The sequence below is a fragment of the Oncorhynchus gorbuscha genome, unplaced genomic scaffold (assembly GCF_021184085.1).
Source record: "Oncorhynchus gorbuscha isolate QuinsamMale2020 ecotype Even-year unplaced genomic scaffold, OgorEven_v1.0 Un_scaffold_1655, whole genome shotgun sequence".
Classification (NCBI taxonomy): Eukaryota; Metazoa; Chordata; class Actinopteri; order Salmoniformes; family Salmonidae; genus Oncorhynchus; species Oncorhynchus gorbuscha.
This window is the reverse complement of record NW_025746373.1, coordinates 1-20,000: the sequence shown is the minus strand read 5'-3', so window position 1 is coordinate 20,000 and position 20,000 is coordinate 1. Positions and strand designations below refer to the sequence as shown.

At 50.1% G+C, this 20,000-nt stretch overlaps 1 pseudogene across 1 annotated transcript in view; it reads right to left on the bottom strand.

The window, feature by feature from the left end:
- LOC124023603 overlaps positions 1-19,616 on the bottom strand; it is a 28,043-nt pseudogene extending 8,427 nt beyond the window's left edge. The window contains exons 1-9 of the transcript XR_006836709.1: positions 19,494-19,616; positions 17,970-18,151; positions 17,755-17,832; positions 12,309-12,390; positions 11,338-11,534; positions 2,442-2,617; positions 1,760-1,857; positions 444-619; positions 199-267 (exon numbers count right to left, since the gene is read on the bottom strand). The product of XR_006836709.1 is annotated as a liprin-alpha-1-like (transcript). The remainder of the gene's footprint in view (positions 1-198; positions 268-443; positions 620-1,759; positions 1,858-2,441; positions 2,618-11,337; positions 11,535-12,308; positions 12,391-17,754; positions 17,833-17,969; positions 18,152-19,493) is intronic.
- Positions 19,617-20,000: the final 384 nt, after the last annotated feature.

The window sequence follows — 20,000 nt, the reverse complement described above, 5'->3', positions numbered from 1 at the left end:
AGTGTGAACGCTTTAACAAGTGTGTGTGAGTGTGAACGCTTTAACAAGTGTGTGTGAGTGTGAACGCTTTAACAAGTGTGTGTGAGTGTGAACGCTTTAACAAGTGTGTGTGAGTGTGAACGCTTTAACAAGTGTGTGTGAGTGAGTGAGTGAGCTTCAGAAAGTGTGTGTGTGGTCCATCATATGTGTGTGTCTCACCTCATCCAGTTTCCTCTCTGTACCGATGGACAGTAGACTGTTGTACTCACTCTCCAGAGCCGCTCTCGCCTACAACACAGGAAGGAGGGAGAGACAGAGAAAGAGACAGTCGATGAATGAGAGTGTCTCCTCTCTCTTCGGAGTGGAGGAGACGAGAGCTGACGTCTCAGCTGGGAGCGCCGTTTGACTGCCAGGGTGGTTCACCGCCACCCACCAATGCTGGTAGTGTGTGTGTGTGTCCCTACCTGTGTGTTCTGCGTGGGGATCTGCAGCAGCAGGGCCAGGGCGTTGTGGTCGAAGGTTTCATCCAGGGCCAGCAGGGCTCCGTGCACGCCGCTCTCCAGCAGGTTGTTACTGTACTCCTTCAGCCCCATGGCCTGTACCCAGCTGATCACACGCTCGTTGCTCCACACCAGCACGTCTGCTCAGGGTACACAAAATGGTAACCAGTCGGTACAGAAACGTTTGGTTGAATGATCAGGGAACACATCCAAAGAGACAGTCAAAATAATTCCTCTGTGAGAAAAATGTTTTAAAAAATCAGGAAGGACTGAAATTAAGTTGACATTTTGTTGCCCCCACCCCCAGTGTAGTAGAGCTGGGAAGTATTCCTCTATGTGTTAGAAAAAACATGGATATGATCAGGAAATAAATCCGGAGGAAAAGTCCAAAGAAATCCAATGTACAAACAAACCTATCATTTCTGGGTTGGTCCTTCTGTAGCTCAGTTGGTAGAGCATGGCGCTTGTAACGCCAGGGTAGTGGGTTCGATCCCCGGGACCACCCATACGTAGAATGTATGCACACATGACTGTAAGTCGCTTTGGATAAAAGCGTCTGCTAAATGGCATATATTATATTATATATTATTCTAAATGTGTATATGGACGCAATAGAAGGAAAAATACTGCACACTTCAGATTCTCCCATAGTGTTATTAGCTTAGCGTAGCTGACACTTCAGATTCTCCCATAGTGTTATTAGCTTAGCGTAGCTGACACTTCAGATTCTCCCATAGTGTTATTAGCTTAGCGTAGCTGACACTTCAGATTCTCCCGTAGTGTTATTAGCTTAGCGTAGCTGACACTTCAGATTCTCCCTTAGTGTTATTAGCTTAGCGTAGCTGACACTTCAGATTCTCCCATAGTGTTATTAGCTTAGCGTAGCTGACACTTCAGATTCTCCCGTAGTGTTATTAGCTTAGCGTAGCTTACACTTCAGATTCTCCCATAGTGTTATTAGCTTAGCGTTGCTGACACTTCAGATTCTCTCATAGTGTTATTAGCTCAGCGTAGCTTACACTTCAGATTCTCCCATAGCGTTATTAGCTTAGCGTAGCTGACACTTCAGATTCTCCCATAGTGTTATTAGCTTAGCGTTGCTGACACTTCAGATTCTCCCATAGCGTTATTAGCTCAGCGTAGCTTACACTTCAGATTCTCTCATAGCGTTATTAGCTTAGCGTTGCTGAGCTAACTAAATGATGAGTGAATCTTAACAGTGTGGTCATTTCTCCCTTCGGTCGACTGTCATTTTCTCTCACCGTTATCCCAGCTGTTACCTTGCAGCTCCAGCTGGGTCTCGTCACGCCTCCTCTCCAGCTCCTTCCTGTCGTAGTTCAGTCTCCTCAGACACATCACCCCACACTGGAAACTGTTCCTGTTACACAGACACATTGACTGGTTAAACATTTAAACTGTCCACCATTTTGGTTCCTAATACCTGTGGAAACTGTCCACCATTTTGGTTCCTAATTCCTGTGGAAACTGTCCACCATTTTGGTTCCTAATACCTGTGGATACTGTCCACCATTTTGGTTCCTAATACCTGTGGAAACTGTCCACCATTTTGGTTCCTAATACCTGTGGAAACTATCCACTATTTTGGTTCCTAATACCTGTGGAAACTATCCACTATTTTGGTTCCTAATACCTGTGGAAACTATCCACTATTTTGGTTCCTAATACCTGTGGAATATGTCCACTATTTTGGTTCCTAATACCTGTGGAAACTGTCCACCATTTTGGTTCCTAATACCTGTGGAATATGTCCACCATTTTGGTTGCTAACACCTGTGGAAACTGTCCACCATTTTGAGCTTTTTACCTGTGGAATATGTCCACCATTTTGGTTGCTAACACCTGTGGAAACTGTCCACCATTTTGAGCTTTTTACCTGTGGAAACTGTCCACCATTTTGAGCTTTTTACCTGTGGAAACTGTCCACCATTTTGAGCTTTTTACCTGTGGAAACTGTCCACCATTTTAAGCTGTCCCCTCATGTCCTTCTTGGTGAGGTGATCCAGCATGCGTGCGTCTACCAGGGACTCCATGAAGTAGGACCGGTACTGGGGCAGACCCAGGCTGGGCAGCCACTCGTTACCAATCCACTCATGGTTCATGTCTCCATATGCCAGCGTCTGTGGGGAGGGAGGGACAGGGGCTTGGTCATACTGTGTTTGGAGTCTCAAGAGTCAAAAGTTAGTGGGGGATGGCTACCATCGCTATGAAAGAAAAAGGCTAGGTGGGAAAGTGATGGAAATCACCCAATTAAAATCTAGAGTGTGCACGTGTCTGTACGCTCATGTCTGTGTGTAAGTTACAGCAGGTTTAAGAGCAGCTACGACCACAGATCAGAACTAGGGCCAGTGAGAGAACTAGACTGATGTGTGTTCTGATAGGTGGGAGGTCAGAGAACTAGACTGATGTGTGTTCTGATAGGTGGGAGGTCAGAGAACTAGACTGATGTGTGTTCTGATAGGTGGGAGGTCAGAGAACTAGACTGATGTGTGTTCTGATAGGTGGGAGGTCAGAGAACTAGACTGATGTGTGTTCTGATAGGTGGGAGGTCAGAGAACTAGACTGATGTGTGTTCTGATAGGTGGGAGGTCAGAGAACTAGACTGATTTGTGTTCTGATAGGTGGGAGGTCAGAGAACTAGACTGATTTGTGTTCTGATAGGTGGGAGGTCAGAGAACTAGACTGATTTGTGTGTTCTGATAGGTGGGAGGTCAGAGAACTAGACTGATTTGTGTGTTCTGATAGGTGGGAGGTCAGAGAACTAGACTGATGTGTGTTCTGATAGGTGGGAGGTCAGAGAACTAGACTGATGTGTGTTCTGATAGGTGGGAGGTCAGAGAACTAGACTGATGTGTGTTCTGATAGGTGGGAGGGGAAGGAAGTAGCCCAACTTCTAAACAGCAGAGGATTCTAATAAATCTCTCCTGTCCTGTCTGTGGCTCCTAAACAGGACATCTGAGTCGATGTCTGTCTGCCACCACAAGAGTTTGATGAAGAAGCCGTATCACAATGTGTATAACTACATTATTCTCGCTGCAATATCCTCCGTCTCCGATACCTCCAGATTTACATGCAGGTTAAATGTGCAGCTGACTAAAGTAAACAGAGACCAAGAGCCATACTGTTGTCAGAGCATCCGTGCAAGGAAACCAAAAAAAAAAACTATCTGTCTAACTGAAATAAGGTGAAATGTCCTCGTCGTCTACCACAGCCAGAGAAAAGAGACAGACAGGGGTGTGCAAACCTGGGCCCAGCTGCCCTCGTCATCCTCCTGTTGTTAGCATGGTTAGCATGGTGAGAGAAGAGAAGCGGGTTAGAGTTAGTGACTGTGTCAGTGCTGGGTTCGGCAGCTCAACATCAACATGCTTACTTAACCAGTGTTAATGTTAAGACAACTGGACATGCAACCAACAGCTCATGCTTTAGGCTACATTGGCGTCCCGTTGTCAATGAACCTGGGATTGATCTAGAATTCATTTTAATAGGATCTAACACCACTATTTGACCCGTTGAAGCATCCATAGTACCACATGTATTAGTAAATCCCAGGTTGAAACAGGACTGTAAATATAGCATTGAGCAAAAGTGTTTAAATGAAATACAGTTTTATAACTTGACATACAGGGGCCTGCGCAAGTATTGACCCCTTTGGCATTTTTCCTATGTCGTTGCCTAGCAACCTGGAATTATTATTATTATTTTTTGTGGGGGGGGTTTGTATCATTAGATTTATGCCTACTACTTTGAAGATGCAAAATATTTTTTCTTGTGAAACAAACAAGACACAAAAAAAACTGAAAACTTGAGCGTGCATCACTGTTCACCTCCCCAAAGCCTCCCTTTGCAGAAATTACAGCTGCAAGTCTCTTTGGGTTATGTCTCTATAAGCTTGGCACATCTAGCCACTGGGATTTTTGCCCTTTCTTCAAGGTAAAACTGCCCCAGATCCTTCAAGTTGGATGGGTTCCGCTGGTGTACAGCAATCTTTAAGTCAAAACCACAGATTCTCAATTGGATTGAGGTTTGGGCTTTGACATGGTCATTCCAATACATTTAAATGTTTCCCCTTAAACCACATGCTGCCACCACCATGCTTCACTGTGGGGGTGGTATTCTCGGGGTGATGAGATGTTTAGGGTTTGCGCCAGACAGCGGTTTCCTTTATGGCCAAAAAGCTACATTTTAGTCTCATCTGACCAGAGTACCTTCTTCCATATGTTTTGGGAGTCTCCCACTTTTGGTGAACACCAACGGCTTAAAGTGGTCCTTAAAGTGGTCCTATGGACAGATACTCCAATCTCCGCTGTGGAGCTTTGCAGCTCCTTCAGGGTTGTCTTTGGTCTCTTTGTTGCCTCTCTGATTAATGCCCATCTTGCCTGGTCTGTGAGTTTTGGTGGGCAGCCCTCTCTCTTTGTTGCCTCTCTGATTAATGCCCATCTTGCCTGGTCTGAGTTTTGGTGGGCAGCCCTCTCTCTTTGTTACCTCTCTGATTAATGCCCATCTTGCCTGGTCTGAGTTTTGGTGGGCAGCCCTCTCTCTTTGTTCCCTCTCTGATTAATGCCCATCTTGCCTGGTCTGAGTTTTGGTGGGCAGCCCTCTCTCTTTGTTACCTCTCTGATTAATGCCCATCTTGCCTGGTCTGAGTTTTGGTGGGCAGCCCTCTCTCTTTGTTCCCTCTCTGATTAATGCCCATCTTGCCTGGTCTGTGAGTTTTGGTGGGCAGCCCTCTCTCTTTGTTCCCTCTCTGATTAATGCCCATCTTGCCTGGTCTGTGAGTTTTGGTGGGCAGCCCTCTCTCTTTGTTGCCTCTCTGATTAATGCCCATCTTGCCTGGTCCGTGAGTTTTGGTGGGCAGCCCTCTCTCTTTGTTCCCTCTCTGATTAATGCCCATCTTGCCTGGTCTGTGAGTTTTGGTGGGCAGCCCTCTCTCTTTGTTCCCTCTCTGATTAATGCCCATCTTGCCTGGTCTGTGAGTTTTGGTGGGCAGCCCTCTCTCTTTGTTGCCTCTCTGATTAATGCCCATCTTGCCTGGTCCGTGAGTTTTGGTGGGCAGCCCTCTCTCTTTGTTCCCTCTCTGATTAATGCCCATCTTGCCTGGTCTGTGAGTTTTGGTGGGCAGCCCTCTCTCTTTGTTCCCTCTCTGATTAATGCTCATCTTGCCTGGTCTGAGTTTTGGTGGGCAGCCCTCTCTCTTTGTTACCTCTCTGATTAATGCTCATCTTGCCTGGTCTGAGTTTTGGTGGGCAGCCCTCTCTCTTTGTTACCTCTCTGATTAATGCTCATCTTGCCTGGTCTGAGTTTTGGTGGGCAGCCCTCTCTCTTTGTTGCCTCTCTGATTAATGCCCATCTTGCCTGGTCTGAGTTTTGGTGGGCAGCCCTCTCTCTTTGTTCCCTCTCTGATTAATGCCCATCTTGCCTGGTCTGTGAGTTTTGGTGGGCAGCCCTCTCTCTTTGTTCCCTCTCTGATTAATGCCCATCTTGCCTGGTCTGTGAGTTTTGGTGGGCAGCCCTCTCTCTTTGTTGCCTCTCTGATTAATGCCCATCTTGCCTGGTCTGTGAGTTTTGGTGGGCAGCCCTCTCTCTTTGTTGCCTCTCTGATTAATGCCCATCTTGCCTGGTCTGTGAGTTTTGGTGGGCAGCCCTCTCTCTTTGTTGCCTCTCTGATTAATGCCCATCTTGCCTGGTCTGTGAGTTTTGGTGGGCAGCCCTCTCTCTTTGTTGCCTCTCTGATTAATGCCCATCTTGCCTGGTCTGTGAGTTTTGGTGGGCAGCCCTCTCTCTTTGTTGCCTCTCTGATTAATGCCCATCTTGCCTGGTCCGTGAGTTTTGGTGGGCAGCCCTCTCTCTTTGTTGCCTCTCTGATTAATGCCCATCTTGCCTGGTCTGTGAGTTTTGGTGGGCAGCCCTCTCTCTTGTTGCCTCTCTGATTAATGCCCATCTTGCCTGGTCTGTGAGTTTTGGTGGGCAGCCCTCTCTCTTTGTTGCCTCTCTGATTAATGCCCATCTTGCCTGGTCTGTGAGTTTTGGTGGGCAGCCCTCTCTCTTTGTTGCCTCTCTGATTAATGCCCATCTTGCCTGGTCTGTGAGTTTTGGTGGGCAGCCCTCTCTCTTTGTTGCCTCTCTGATTAATGCCCATCTTGCCTGGTCTGTGAGTTTTGGTGGGCAGCCCTCTCTCTTTGTTGCCTCTCTGATTAATGCCCATCTTGCCTGGTCTGTGAGTTTTGGTGGGCAGCCTTCGATCTTTGTTGCCTCTCTGATTAATGCTCATCTTGCCTGGTCCGTGAGTTTTGGTGGGCAGCCTTCGATCTTTGTTGCCTCTCTGATTAATGCTCATCTTGCCTGGTCTGAGTTTTGGTGGGCAGCCCTCTCTCTTTGTTGCCTCTCTGATTAATGCCCATCTTGCCTGGTCTGTGAGTTTTGGTGGGCAGCCCTCTCTCTTTGTTGCCTCTCTGATTAATGCCCATCTTGCCTGGTCCGTGAGTTTTGGTGGGCAGCCTTCGATCTTTGTTGCCTCTCTGATTAATGCTCATCTTGCCTGGTCTGAGTTTTGGTGGGCAGCCCTCTCTCTTTGTTACCTCTCTGATTAATGCCCATCTTGCCTGGTCTGAGTTTTGGTGGGCAGCCCTCTCTCTTTGTTCCCTCTCTGATTAATGCCCATCTTGCCTGGTCTGTGAGTTTTGGTGGGCAGCCCTCTCTCTTTGTTCCCTCTCTGATTAATGCCCATCTTGCCTGGTCTGTGAGTTTTGGTGGGCAGCCCTCTCTCTTTGTTACCTCTCTGATTAATGCCCATCTTGCCTGGTCTGTGAGTTTTGGTGGGCAGCCCTCTCTCTTTGTTACCTCTCTGATTAATGCCCATCTTGCCTGGTCTGTGAGTTTTGGTGGGCAGCCCTCTCTCTTTGTTGCCTCTCTGATTAATGCTCATCTTGCCTGGTCTGTGAGTTTTGGTGGGCAGCCCTCTCTCTTTGTTACCTCTCTGATTAATGCCCATCTTGCCTGGTCTGTGAGTTTTGGTGGGCAGCCCTCTCTCTTTGTTACCTCTCTGATTAATGCCCATCTTGCCTGGTCTGTGAGTTTTGGTGGGCAGCCCTCTCTCTTTGTTACCTCTCTGATTAATGCCCATCTTGCCTGGTCTGTGAGTTTTGGTGGGCAGCCCTCTCTCTTTGTTGTGGTGTCATATCCTTTAATAATGGATTTAATGGTGCTCCGTGGGATGTTCAAAGTCTCTGATATTTTCTTTTTATAGTCCAACCCTAATCTGTACTTCTCCACAACTTTGTCCCTGACCTGTTTGGAGAGCTCCTTGGTCTTCATGGTTCCCCTTGCTTAGTGGTGTTGCAGACTCTGGGGCTTTTCAGAACAGCGGTATATATATACTGAGATCATGTGACAGATCATGTGACACTTAAAGTCCACCTGTGTGCAATCTAACAAATGATGTGACTCCTGAAGGTAATTGTTGCACGAGATCTTATTTAGGGGGGAATAGATATACACGCATCACTTTTCCCTTGATATTATTTTAATTTTAATTTTGAAACAAGTTATTTTTTAAATTTCACTTCACCAATTTGGACTATTTTGTGTATGTCCATTAGATGAAATCCAAATAAATCCATTTAAAATTACAGGTTGTAAGGCAACAAGGCCTGAAACATAAAGACAAGACAAATCTAATGTTAACCAGTCATTTCTGTTCAAAAGCTAAGTCAGTACTGAACTTTAGCCTTCAACCAAACTGACAGACACACAGAAACACACGTACTGACACCAAAAGCCCAAACCAAGATACAGACATGGACAAACAGGGCCGTGAGAAAAGTACACACAGGGAGTAACACCCAACTACCAACCAGATCACTACCAGTCGCCTGCGCCAGTGACTGCCCAATGGCTTGGGGAGACTAACCGTGGAGGGCGTGGCCGCAAGGCACTCCAACTCTTCGTGCGTAACCCACACGTTCCCGTGGACTGATCATGTGACAACCCCAAGAGTCACCAGTGATGCAAGCGTGTGAGAGGAAAGGGAGGAGGGAGAGGAGAGGGAGGAGGAGGGAGAGGAGAGTGAAGAGAGGGAGGCAGGGGTGTGAGGAGAGGGAGGAGGGGGGAGAGGAGAGTGAAGAGAGGGAGGCAGGGGTGTGAGGAGAGGGAGGAGGAGGGAGAGGAGAGTGAAGAGAGGGAGGCAGGGGTGTGAGGAGAGGGAGGAGGAGGGAGAGGAGAGTGAAGAGAGGGAGGAGGAGGGAGAGGAGAGTGAAGGGAGAGGGAGGAGGAGGGAGAGGAGAGTGAAGAGAGGAAGAGGGAGGAGGAGGGAGAGGAGAGTGAAGAGAGAGAGGCAGGGGTGTGAGAGGGAGGAGGAGGGAGAGGGAGGAGAGTGAAGAGAGGGAGGAGGAGGGAGAGGGAGAGGGAGGAGGAGAGTGAAGAGAGGGAGGAGGAGAGTGAAGAGAGGGAGGAGGAGAGTGAAGAGAGGGAGGAGGAGGGAGAGGAGAGTGAAGGAGAGGGAGGAGGGAGGAGAGTGAAGAGAGGGAGGAGGAGAGTGAAGAGAGGGAGGAGGAGAGTGAAGAAGAGAGGGAGGAGGAGAGTGAAGAGAGGGAGGAGGAGGGAGAGTGAAGAGAGGGAGGAGGAGAGTGAAGAGAGGGAGGAGGAGGAGAGTGAAGAGAGGGAGGAGGAGGGAGAGGAGAGTGAAGAGAGGGAGGAGGAGGGAGAGGAGAGTGAAGAGAGGGAGGCAGGGGTGTGAAGAGAGGAGAGGGAGGAAGGGGGAGAGGAGAGTGAAGAGAGGGAGGAGGTGGGAGAGGAGAGGGAGGAGGTGGGAGAGGAGAGGGAGGAGGGGAGGGAGAGGAGAGTGAAGAGAAGGGAGGCAGGGGTGTGAGGATTTGTTTATATTAAGAACAGAGGGGGATGGGAAGGAAAATAAGACCAAACAGCATTGTTATTATCACATCACATGATTCAGAGAGAGAGAGAAGTTAGAGAGAGAGAGAGAGAGAGAGAGAGAGAGAAAGAAAGAAAGAGAGACACAGAGAGAAAGAAAGAAAGAAAGAAAGAAAGAAAGAAAGAAAGAAAGAAAGAAAGAGAGAGAGAGACACAGAGAGAAAGAAAGAAAGAAAGAGAGAGACACAGAGAGAGAAGAGAAAGAAAGAAAGAAAGAAAGAAAGAAAGAGAGAGAAAGAAAGAAAGAAAAAGAAAGAAAGAAAGAAAGAGACACAGAGAGAAAGAAAGAAAGAGAAAGAGAGACACAGAGAAAGAGAAAAAGAAAGAAAGAAAGAGAGAGACACAGAGAGAGAAAGAAAGAAAGAAAGAAAAGAGAGAGACACAGAGAGAAAGAAAGAAAGAAAGAAAGAAAGAAAGAAAGAAAAGAGAGAGAAACAGAGAAAGAAAGAAAGAAAGAAAGAAAGAAAGAAAGAGAGAGACACAGAGAGAAAGAAAAAGAAAGAAAGAAAGAAAGAAAGAAAGAAAGAAAGAAAGAAAGAAAGAAAGAGAGAGACACAGAGAGAGAAAAGAAAAGAAAGAAAGAAAGAAAGAAAGAAAGAAAGAAAGAAAGAGAGAGAAAGAAAGAGAGAGAAAGAAAAAGAGACACAGAGAAAGAAAGAAAGAGAAAGAAAGAGAGACACAGAGAGAAAGAGAGAAAGAAAGAAAGAAAGAAAGAGAGAGAAAGAAAGAAAGAAAGAAAGAAAGAGAGAGACACAGAGAGAAAGAGAGAAAGAGAGAAAGAAAGAGAAAGAAAGAAAGAGAGAGAAAGAAGAAAGAAAGAAAGAAAGAAAGAAAGAAAAGAAGAAAGAAAGAAAAGAAAGAAAGAAAGAAAGAAAGAGAGAGAGAGAGACACAGAGAGAAAAGAGAAAGAAAGAAAGAAAGAGAAAGAGACACAGAGAGACACAAGAGAAAGAGAGAAAGAGAGAAAGAAAGAAAGAAAGAAGAGAGAGACACAGAGAGAAAGAGAGAAAGAAAGAAAGAAAGAAAGAAAGAAAGAAAGAGAGAAAGAGAAAGAAAGAAAGAGAGAAAGAGAGACAAGAGAGAAAGAAAGAAAGAAAGAAAGAAAGAGAGACACAGAGAGAGAAAGAAAGAAAGAAAGAAAGAAAAGAGAGAGAGACACAGAGAGAAAGAAAGAAAGAAAGAAAGAAAGAGAGAGAAAGAAAGAAAGAAAGAAAGAAAGAGAGAGAGAGACACAGAGAGAAAGAAAGAAAGAAAGAAAGAGAGAGACAGAGAGAAAGAAAGAAAGAAAGAAAGAAAGAAAGAAAGAAAGAAAGAAAGAAAGAGAGAGAGAAAGAGAGAGAGAAAGAGAGAGAGAGACACAGAGAGAAAGAAAGAAAGAGAGAGAGAGAGAGAAAGAAAGAGACACAGAGAGACACAGAAAGAGAGACACAGAGAGACACAGAGAGACACAGAGAGACACAGACACAGAGAAAGAGAAAGAGAGAGAGAGGCCCCAATCAGGGCAGTCCTTGTGAGTGAGTGACGCTCCGTGAACTCTGATTGGTGGAAAGGTTACAGTGAGAAACGTTATTAGCTGGTTAGAGGAGTGACAGCAGCATGCTCCAATCAGGTGGTGAGGAGAGGAAGAAGAGGGCAGGGTCCTCCAGGGTCCAAGGCTGCACTGGACTTCTTTGGAACGTCTTATCTTTGGTGTGTGTGTTGTCGTGTGTTTTGTCTTGTGTGTGTGTGTGTTGTCATGTTTGTGTGTGTGTGTGTTGTCGTTTGTGTGTGTGTGTTGTGTGTGTGTGTGTGTGTGTGTGTGTGTGTGTGTGTGTGTGTGTGTGTGTGTGTGTGTGTGTGTGTGTGTGTGTGTGTGTGTGTGTGTGTGTGTGTGTGTGTGTGTGTGTGTGTGTGTGTGTGTGTCTCTCTCTCTTACGGTTCTGGAGGTCGGGGGGCAGAGGGGAGGTGAGAGACATGATCTCCTGGATGGCCAGTCTCAGTTTGAGGCGGTGCAGGGGTTACTGATGCCAATCTCCTCTGGATCTCTGTGTCCGACAGGGCAGACATGATGGCACCACTCTTCACATTGGCACGACACGCCGCCACGTACCAGGCTGGCATACCCACCCACAGCTACAGAGGAGACAGAGGGGCAGGGGAGGACACAGAGGATGGCAGAGAGGGGACAGGAGAAAGGATTGGGTTATTTTTGTGTTTTGAATGTGTGCGCGTGCACATGATAATTTTTGTTGTGTGTGTCCATGTGAGAGTGATGGTGTGTGTGTGTGTCCATGTGAGAGTGATGGTGTGTGTGTGTCCATGTGAGAGTGATGGTGTGTGTGTGTGTACATGTGTGTCCATGTGAGAGTGATGGTGTGTGTGTGTGTCCATGTGAGAGTGATGGGTGTGTGTGTGTCCATATGAGAGTGATGAGAGTGTGTGTGTGTGTGTACATGTGAGAGTGATGGTGTGTGTGTGTGAGAGTGTGTGTGTGTCCATGTGAGAGTGATGGTGTGTGTGTGTCCATGTGAGAGTGATGTTGTGTGTGTCCATGAGAGTGATGTGTGTGTGTCCAGGTGAGAGTGATGGTGTGTGTGTCCATGTGAGAGTGATGGTGTGTGTGTCCATGTGAGAGTGATGGTGTGTGTGTCCAGGTGAGTGATGGTGTGTGTGTCCAGGTGAGTGATGGTGTGTGTGTCCAGGTGAGTGATGGTGTGTGTGTCCAGGTGAGTGATGGTGTGTGTGTCCAGGTGAGTGATGGTGTGTGTGTCCGTGTGAGTGAGTGAGTGAGTGAGTGAGTGAGTGAGTGAGTGAGTGAGTGAGTGAGTGAGTGAGTGAGTGAGTGAGTGTGTGTGTGTGTGTGTGTGTGTGTGTGTGTGTGTGTGTGTGTGTGTGTGTGTGTCTCACCTCCAGCCAGACCACTACAGTAGGGCCGTCCCACTGGGCGAAGGGAAGACTCTGCCTGCGAGCCTCCTCCAGCAACTCATGCCTACAACAACACACATGGTTAGAGAGAGAGAGACACACACACACACAGAGAGAGAGAGAGAGCCCGTTTCACCTAACACACACCTCAACCTGCACACCATGAAAACACAGTACCTCACACACACACATGCACACACACACTGTTGTAAACATGCCGAGGTAAAAGAGAGAGAAAGCTGAGGATTTTAACCCTGCGGCAGGTCAGACCTAGAGAGAGAGAGGGAGGGAGAGAGAGAGAGAGAAAGACCGACCCCAGATCATTTCCAGAACATTCTGGCCATGTAAACAGGTCAGAAGTTTAAAAGCATGTGACCACTTCATAGCTTGGCAGGAGTCCCATTTAAATCAATACATTTGGTGGAAGACTCCTGTTTCCTCAGTCTAGAAGGAGACCCACCTTTATGCCAAGCCACTGTTACATAACCAGTATCTTTGTGGCCAACAGACTAAAGGCATCATGGGAAATGGAGTTCACACAACGGTTCAATACTAGAGGAAAACGTGTGTTAGAATGCATCCATAAGACAACAGTCAGTAGAGGCCACAATACATGCAGCAAAATACATGGGGAAAACCTTCAGATAGTTTGTCTATTTTTGTGTGTAATATATTTTGGTCCACAAGATGGCACCATCCACTACTTAATTCTAATAGCAGCATCGCATTAACGTGTGGAAAGATCCCACTAGTATCTGACCGAGAAACCTGGCAAGACTGACTCCGTGTCTTAGTGGTCACTTCCAGGGGTTGTTAGTCTACATCTGTGTTTACCAAACACGTGACAAAATATAACATTTGAATTCAGGAAGTACACTGAAAATCCTATTCTCCACCGTGCTTTTCAAATTAGGACATTTTGGAATTGAGTTGACTTTCTGAATTGAAACGGAATTGACACCAACCCTGATAAGATCATCCTAGAACCTTAACACAGGAAGAAGCTCAGAGAAAGCTTGGTAAAAACAGCAGGTAGACACATTCCTGTTAGTTGAGATGGTACTGTAGGTATAGCAGAGGAAAACACATCAGATCTGAGGAGAGCTGGGGAGGAGAGCTGGTGAGGGCAGCATGAAGCCAACTGTTTAGAGCCAAAGAGGGCAAAGCAACAAGCAACATGGAGGAGATGACTCACCCTGTCGTTGGACTACAGATGGAATGAGAGAGGGATGAAATAAGAGTCAGAATCAGCTAAATAAAAAGAACTGAAGCCAATTAAAAATAACCTAACTAGGCATAGGAGAGCTCCTGGTGGCGATGGCCAATGAGAACCAAGCTCGGACTCCTGGTGGCGATGGCCAATGAGAACCAAGCTCGGACTCCTGGTGGCGATGGCCAATGAGAACCAAGCTCGGACTCCTGGTGGCGATGGCCAATGAGAACCAAGCTCGGACTCCTGGTGGCGATGGCCAATGAGAACCAAGCTCGGACTCCTGGTGGCGATGGCCAATGAGAACCAAGCTCGGACTCCTGGTGGCGATGGCCAATGAGAACCAAGCTCGGACTCCTGGTGGCGATGGCCAATGAGAACCAAGCTCGGACTCCTGGTGGCGATGGCCAATGAGAACCAAGCTCGGAATCCTGGTGGCGATGGCCAATGAGAACCAAGCTCGGACTCCTGGTGGCGATGGCCAATGAGAACCAAGCTCGGACTCCTGGTGGCGATGGCCAATGAGAACCAAGCTCGGACTCCTGGTGGCGATGGCCAATGAGAACCAAGCTCGGACTCCTGGTGGCGATGGCCACTGAGAACCAAGCTCGGACTCCTGGTGGCGATGGCCAATGAGAACCAAGCTCGGACTCCTGGTGGCGATGGCCAATGAGAACCAAGCTTGGACTCCTGGTGGCAATGGCCAATGAGAACCAGTCTTTGACTGTATCAAACTAACGTAGATCTATCAAAAGTGTCATTAAAAAATTGCTTCAAAACACCAAACTAATTCAACCGCCTTATATTTGAAAGACATACAGCTATGATCAAGTCACCCCTTGATTACCTAAAGAAAAAAGGGGACATTAGTTCAGAATGAATGAAAGTGAAATGGAAGCCTGGCTGATACACTGCATCACATCAAGCTGAACTAGAAGCATGAAGCTGTACAAACACACAGGGCTGGTTTCCCAGACACAGGTAGAGTCCACCTCTGCACTAACAAGCATTCATTAATAGGAGACCGGGAAACTGGCCCTTACAAAATCACATCCTGGCAGTGTGGCTGAGGAGTTGCAGTGAATTGTATGATGGGAGATCGAGTTTGTGTGGAAGGGACGGGACGGGCATGAGACCAGGGAGGGACAGCATGGGGCATGAGACCAGGACAATGGGAGGGACAGCATGGGGCATGAGACCAGGATCCTGGGAGGGACTGCATGTGGCATGAGACCAGGGAGGGACAGCATGGGGCATGAGACCAGGGAGGGACAGCATGGGGCATGAGACCAGGGAGGGACAGCATGGGGCATGAGACCAGGGAGGGACAGCATGGGGCATGAGACCAGGGAGGGACAGCATGGGGCATGAGACCAGGGAGGGACAGCATGGGGCATGAGACCAGGGAGGGACAGCATGGGGCATGAGACCAGGAGGGACAGCATGGGGCATGAGACCAGGAGGGACAGCATGGGGCATGAGACCAGGGAGGGACAGCATGGGGCATGAGACCAGGGAGGGACAGCATGGGGCATGAGACCAGGGAGGGACAGCATGGGGCATGAGACCAGGGAGGGACAGCATGGGGCATGAGACCAGGGAGGGACAGCATGGGACATGAGACCAGGGAGGGACAGCATGGGACATGAGACCAGGGAGGGACAGCATGGGACATGAGACCAGGGAGGGACAGCATGGGACATGAGACCAGGGAGGGACAGCATGGGACATGAGACCAGGGAGGGACAGCATGGGACATGAGACCAGGGAGGGACAGCATGGGACATGAGACCAGGGAGGGACAGCATGGGACATGAGACCAGGGAGGGACAGCATGGGGCATGAGACCAGGGAGGGACAGCATGGGGCATGAGACCAGGGAGGGACAGCATGGGGCATGAGACCAGGGAGGGACAGCATGGGGCATGAGACCAGGGAGGGACAGCATGGGGCATGAGACCAGGGAGGGACAGCATGGGGCATGAGACCAGGGGAGGGACAGCATGGGGCATGAGACCAGGGAGGGACAGCATGGGGCATGAGACCAGGGAGGGACAGCATGGGGCATGAGACCAGGGAGGGACAGCATGGGGCATGAGACCAGGGAGGGACAGCATGGGGCATGAGACCAGGGAGGGACAGCATGGGGCATGAGACCAGGGAGGGACAGCATGGGGCATGAGACCAGGGAGGGACAGCATGGGGCATGAGACCAGGGAGGGACAGCATGGGGCATGAGACCAGGGAGGGACAGCATGGGGCATGAGACCAGGGAGGGACAGCATGGGGCATGAGACCAGGGAGGGACAGCATGGGGCATGAGACCAGGGAGGGACAGCATGGGGCATGAGACCAGGGAGGGACAGCATGGGGCATGAGACCAGGGAGGGACAGCATGGGGCATGAGACCAGGGAGGGACAGCATGGGGCATGAGACCAGGAGGGACAGCATGGGGCATGGAGGGACAGCATGGGGCATGAGACCAGGGAGGGACAGCATGGGGCATGAGACCAGGGAGGGACAGCATGGGGCATGAGACCAGGGAGGGACAGCATGGGGCATGAGACCAGGGAGGGACAGCATGGGGCATGAGACCAGGGAGGGACAGCATGGGGCATGAGACCAGGGAGGGACAGCATGGGGCATGAGACCAGGGAGGGACAGCATGGGGCATGAGACCAGGGAGGGACAGCATGGGGCATGAGACCAGGAGGGACAGCATGGGGCATGAGACCAGGGAGGGACAGCATGGGGCATGAGACCAGGGAGGGACAGCATGGGGCATGAGACCAGGGAGGGACAGCATGGGGGAGCAGGGAGGGACAGCATGGGGCATGAGGGAGGGACAGCATGGGGCATGAGACCAGGGAGGGACAGCATGGGGCATGAGACCAGGGAGGGACAGCATGGGGCATGAGACCAGGGAGGGACAGCATGGGGCATGAGACCAGGGAGGGACAGCATGGGGCATGAGACCAGGGAGGGACAGCATGGGGCATGAGACCAGGGAGGGACAGCATGGGGCATGAGACCAGGGAGGGACAGCATGGGGCATGAGACCAGGGAGGGACAGCATGGGGCATGAGACCAGGAGACCAGGGAGGGGGACAGCATGGGGCATGAGACCAGGGAGGGACAGCATGGGGCATGAGACCAGGGAGGGACAGTATGGGGCATGAGACCAGGGAGGGACAGCATGGGGCATGAGACCAGGGAGGGACAGTATGGGGCATGAGACCAGGGAGGGACAGAATGGGACATGAGACCAGGGAGGGACAGCATGGGGCATGAGACCAGGGAGGGACAGCATGGGGCATGAGACCAGGGAGGGACAGTATGGGGCATGAGACCAGGGAGGGACAGTATGGGGCATGAGACCAGGGAGGGACAACATGGGGCTGTGTGTGAGAGAGCGAGTGGCAGTGCGCTGCACGGCAGGGTGATCATAGAGCAACACAGGGCTGTTACAGTGCTGGGGTCAGATCTACAACGGACATATAGAACACACAAGCATAAACAGCAGCATGGCTGGAGCCATCAACCAGACCTATCTGAGCAAGATTGACCTCTCTAGTACAGCAAGATCTGTGGTTGATCGAGTAGATTCATATCTATTGGATGGAAGCAGAAAACACCAGTCCCTCTCCTGTTAACGAGACGGAACCAGTCCCTCTCCTGTTAACGAGACGGAACCAGTCCCTCTCCTGTTAACGAGACGGAACCAGTCCCAGTCCCTTTCCTGTTAAGTCCCTCTCCTGTTAAGACGGAACCAGTCCCTCTCCTGTTAACGAGACGGAACCAGTCCTCTCCTGTTAACGAGACGGAACCAGTCCCTCTCCTGTTAACGAGACGGAACCAGTCCCTCTCCTGTTAACGAGACGGAACCAGTCCCTCTCCTGTTAACGAGACGGAACCAGTCCCTCTCCTGTTAACGAGACGGAACCAGTCCCTCTCCTGTTAACGAGACGGAACCAGTCCCTCTCCTGTTAACGAGACGGAACCAGTCCTCTCCTGTTAACGAGACGGAACCAGTCCTTAACGAGACGGAACCAGTCTCCTGTTAACGAGACGGAACCAGTCTTTCTCCTGTTAACGAGACGGAACCAGTCTTTCTCCTGTTAACGAGACGGAACCAGTCTATCTACCACTAGTACCACTACTGACTTATCTATGTTGCATCACTGACAGAAGTGGTGACAAGATGTGGAAACACCTACTTCTTCTGCAGTTTCCTGTTCTTCTCAGCGGGCCGCCTAGTTTGCCCAGCCCCGTGCATCCTGGGGAGAGGTCTCTGCCTCGGGGTACCAGCTGTGAGGAGAGATGGAGGGTCAGAGGTTAAAGTCGGTGCAGGTAGTCCCTTCCTGTTTCAGCTTGTTTTCTTCTGTTTGCTGCCTAATGAACTTGAACCAGCAGGCATGTTTTAGGAGGGGACTGACCTTGGCTGCCAGGGGACTCCTTGCTCCCTGGGGGCCTGGCCGACCCTTCTCCTCCTTGCCGAAGAGGCGCCCGATGGAGGACTTGATGCTCTTCTTCTTGGCTGCCTTGTTCAGAGAGTCCTGACTGCTGTTACTGCTGCTGGGGTTACTACCCTGGCCGTCCTGTAGGGTGGTCATACTGGAGACAGAGAGAGGAGGGGTGAGAGGAAGAGAGAAAAAGGGGGATCAAAGAGAGAAAAGGGGGATCGAGAGAGAGAAAAGGGGGATCGAGAGAGAGAGAAGGGGGAGAGAGAGAAGGGGGAGCGAGAGAGAGAAGGGGGAGGGGAGAGAGAGAAGGGGGAGCGAGAGAGAGAAGGGGGAGCGAGAGAGAGAGAAGGGGGAGCGAGAGAGAGAAGGGGGAGCGAGAGAGAGAAGGGGGAGCGAGAGAGAGAAGGGGGAGCGAGAGAGAGAAGGGGGAGCGAGAGAGAGAAGGGGGAGCGAGAGAGAGAAGGGGAGCGAGAGAGAGAAGGGGAGCGAGAGAGAGAAGGGGAGCGAGAGAGAGAAGGGGATCGAGAGAGAGAAGGGGATCGAGAGAGAGAAGGGGATCGAGAGAGAGAAGGGGATCGAGAGAGAGAAGGGGAGCGAGAGAGAGAAGGGGGAGCGAGAGAGAGAAGGGGGAGCGAGAGAGAGAAGGGGAGCGAGAGAGAGAAGGGGAGCGAGAGAGAGAAGGGGGAAGAGAGAAGGGGATCGAGAGAGAGAAGGGGGAGCGAGAGAGAGAAGGGGATCGAGAGAGAGAAGGGGATCGAGAGAGAGAAGGGGATCGAGAGAGAGAAGGGGAGCGAGAGAGAGAAGGGGGAGCGAGAGAGAGAAGGGGGAGCGAGAGAGAGAAGGGGGAGCGAGAGAGAGAAGGGGAGCGAGAGCGAGAAGGGGAGCGAGAGCGAGAAGGAGCGAGAGAGGGGAGCGAGAGAGAGAAGGGGAGCGAGAGAGAGAAGGGGAGCGAGAGAGAGAAGGGAGCGAGAGAGAGAAGGGGAGCGAGAGAGAGAAGGGGATGAGAGAGAGAAGGGGAGCGAGAGAGAGAAGGGGAGCGAGAGAGAAGGGGAGCGAGAGAGAGAAGGGGAGCGAGAGCGAGAAGGGGAGCGAGAGAGAGAAGGGGAGCGAGAGAGAGAAGGGGAGCGAGAGAGAGAAGGGGAGCGAGAGAGAGAAGGAGGGAGAGAGAAGGGAGAGAGAAGGGGAGCGAGAGAGAGAAGGGGAGCGAGAGAGAGAAGGGGAGCGAGAGAGAGAAGGGGAGCGAGAGAGAGAAGGGGAGCGAGAGAGAGAAGGGGATCGAGATGAGCATGAATGCATAGAGAGATATACAGAGAGAGAAAGAGAGAAAGCGAGGGAGAGAGATGTGGATAGATAGATTGAAAGATCAGAAACAGAGGGATGAAGGGATGGATGAACAGGACAGATAAGAGAACGACAGAAGGAGAGAGAGAGAGAAACATGGCTATTGTAGAAAACAGAGTGAGATATTGTTTAGGCAGAAAGGGGCTTCCTACCTGCGGATGTCCCTGATGTCCTCATGGCTGGCAGTGTGGCTGGCCCTTGTGCAGGCGCATGGAGCGAGGGGTGGTGGGAGGAGACGTCTCACACTGGATTGTGGTCTTGTCGTCCTGGGCAGACTAGACATAACACAGGACACTCAGTCAGTCACTGTCTTCTAACAGGAAAGGGGTAGAGGAGGAGAGCTTTAAAAAGCGTCTCCTCCCCTCTCTGTATTGGAGTGGATGGGGAGGACAGAGGAGAAGACAGACTAGTTCTTCAACCTGGAAAGAAGAAAATAACAGTCTCCCTCACTTTGTGACATGTTCATTTCAGGAAGTTCAAGACACTCAGGGTTTGGGAAGTGCAGAGGTGAGACACGCGTGACGGGGGGAGTCAAGGTTTGAGGAAGTAAGGGAGGGAAGAGTGGGGGTGTAGAGACTAGACTACAGGTTATGGTTGGGAAGACACGTTTTATGGGGGTGTAGAGACTAGACTACAGGTTATGGTTGGGAAGACACGTT